Source organism: Tachyglossus aculeatus, chromosome 8, assembly GCF_015852505.1.
Source record: "Tachyglossus aculeatus isolate mTacAcu1 chromosome 8, mTacAcu1.pri, whole genome shotgun sequence".
In the NCBI taxonomy this organism is placed as follows: Eukaryota; Metazoa; Chordata; class Mammalia; order Monotremata; family Tachyglossidae; genus Tachyglossus; species Tachyglossus aculeatus.
The window spans coordinates 31,537,333-31,539,894 of NC_052073.1; the positions used below are offsets into that span (position 1 = coordinate 31,537,333).

At 45.5% G+C, this 2,562-nt stretch overlaps 1 non-coding gene across 1 annotated transcript; it reads left to right on the forward strand.

Annotated features, from left to right (window-relative positions):
- The first annotated feature begins 255 nt into the window (after window positions 1-255).
- Window positions 256-393, forward strand: LOC119931882. The gene has a single exon (XR_005452187.1). It is a non-coding gene; the product is annotated as a small nucleolar RNA SNORA7 (small nucleolar RNA).
- The last annotated feature ends 2,169 nt before the right edge of the window (window positions 394-2,562 follow it).

Genomic DNA, 2,562 nt, shown 5'->3' on the forward strand with positions numbered 1-2,562 from the left:
TTTACAAAGGCCGGAATTAAGAGCATCGATCGATAGTATGTATTAAGTGCTCACTGTGTCTAGGGCATGGCAATAAACACTGGGGAGAGTTCAGCAGTGGCAATGCCTTAATCCCTGCTCTCAAGAAGCTTACAATCTAGCGGGGTAGATTTGACCTCGGTCAAAGAAGGATATCGTTTCTGTGCTGGCAGGTCCCTTCCCTCCCACTTATTTCCACTTCACTGACAGAATAAAGAAGGGTCTAAGGAAGAATGTACCCTCTCAGGGTCACACCTGGAGAGTTTCTAGTACTCTACCAGTCTCAGCTACCGGAGGAAGAGTCAAGCGGAGGCCTACCCATTCCATTTCTAGCTTGGGCAGTGGCTAGCGAGCGGGAGGCAATCTGCTACAAGTCAAAACTCATCTGTGTTGGGCAGCAGCAGCAAGGGAGAGAGTGGGGTGCTGTGGGAGAAAAGAGTGGATAAGTAGGAGGGAGAGAGCTGATCGAGAGGCATAAAGTCAAAGGTCAGGAGTGTTTGCTTAAAGCGGTCAGGGAAACCCCCTACCACCATCTCAGGCTTCAGTTCTCTTTCACCTTTCCCTTAATATCTTGTCATTTCAAGATGTTAGTCAGTGATTAAAAAAGCCCAGACAAGCACTTAGTACCATGCAATGCCCCTAATGGGTAGTCAACAATTATTACCACCCTTGGGCACACAGGATGAGGAGAAAGGATGCTTCTTTTCCAAGGGGTCTTCCCCGACTAAGTCCTCATTTCCCCTATTCTCTCTTCCTCGTTCTGGTTTATGCACTTGGATTTGGGAGTCAGAGGTCATGGGTTCTAATCCCGGCTCTGCCCCTTGTCAGCTGTGTGACTTTGGGCAAGTCACTTCACTTCTCTGGGCCTCAGTTACCTCATCTGTCAAATGTAGATGAAGACTGTGAGCCCCAGGTGGGACAACCTGATCACCTTGTATCCCCCCCAGCACTTAGAACAGTGCTTTCCACATAGTAAGTGCTTAATAAATGCCATCATTATTGTTATTATATCTTATGCACTTGATATATACCTTATTCCCAGGTCTGTGGATTTTTTATACATATCCTTTTACTCCCCTGTTTCCCCCCTAACTGTTTTACACCCCTCCCTGCCCCACACCATTTGTGTATACATATGTACATATTTAGAATTCTATTAATTTTATTAATGATGTGTATATTTCTATAATTCTATTTATTTATATTGATGTTATTTTTGCCTGTTTACTTGTTTTGATATCTGTTTCCCCCCTTCTAGACTGTAAGCCTGTTGTGGGCAGGGATTGTCTCTATTTGTTGCTGAATTGTACTTCCCAAGCACTTAGTACAGTGCTCTGCCCACAGTAAGCACTCAATAAATACGATTGAATGAATGAACTGTAATTTCTTTTAATGTCTGCTTCTCTGTCTAGACTGTATGCTCCTGGTGGACAGGATCATGTCTACCAACTCGGTTGTACTGTACCTTCCAAAGTGCTAAATACAGGGATTGATTGATGTAGGGAGGAATGGGCAACCATTGGAAGTTTTTAAGGACTAGGAAGAAGTGCAGGATCATGCTTTAGAAAGATGATCAGGGCAGCAAAGTGAAGGACAAACTGGAAAAGAGAGAGGCTGAAGGCAGGGAGATTAGCAAAGAGGTTGATGCAGTAGAGAAGCAGCGTGGCTCAGTGGAAAGAACCCGGGTTTTGGAGTCAGAGATCATGGGTTCAAATCCTGGCTGTGTGACTTTGGGCAAGTCACTTCACTTCTCTGTGCCCCAGTTACCTCATCTGTAAAATGGGGATAAAGACTGTGAGCCCCCCTGGGACAACCTGATCGCCTTGTAACCTCCCCAGCGCTTAGAACAGTGCTTTGCACATAGTAAGCGCTTAACAGATGCCATCATTATTATTATTATTATTAGTCAAGCTGGAATAAAAGAATAATTATGGTACTTGTTGAGTGTCTGTTATGTGCCAAGCACTGCTCTAAGCACTGGGATAGATACAAGTTGGTCAGATTGGACACAGTCCCTGACCCAAGTGGAGCTCACACTCTTAATCCCCATTTTGTTGATGAGGTAACAGGCACGGAGAAGTTAAGTGACTTACCCAAGGTCACACAGCAGACACATGGCAGAGCCGGGATTAGAACCTAAATCCTTCTGATTCCTAGGCCCGTGCTCTATCCACCAAGTCATGCAGCATAAGTTAGAGAATCAGCGTGGCTCAGTGGAAAGAGCCCGGGCTTTGGAGTCAGAGGTCATGGGTTCAAATCCTGGCTCGGCCAATTGTCAGCTGTGTGACTTCGGGCAAGTCACTTCACTTCTCTGGGCCTCGGTTACCTCATCTGGAAAATGGGGATGAAGACTGTGAGCCCCATGTGGGACAACTTGATCACCTTGTAACTTCCCCAGTGCTTAGAACAGTGCTTTGGACATAGTAAGCGCTTAATAAAGGCCATTATTATTGTTATTATTATTATTATTATGCACCTGGACCAACGTGGTGGCCATTCAGATGGGGAACAAGGGGAGGGTTTGGGGAATGCTGCGAAGGAAGA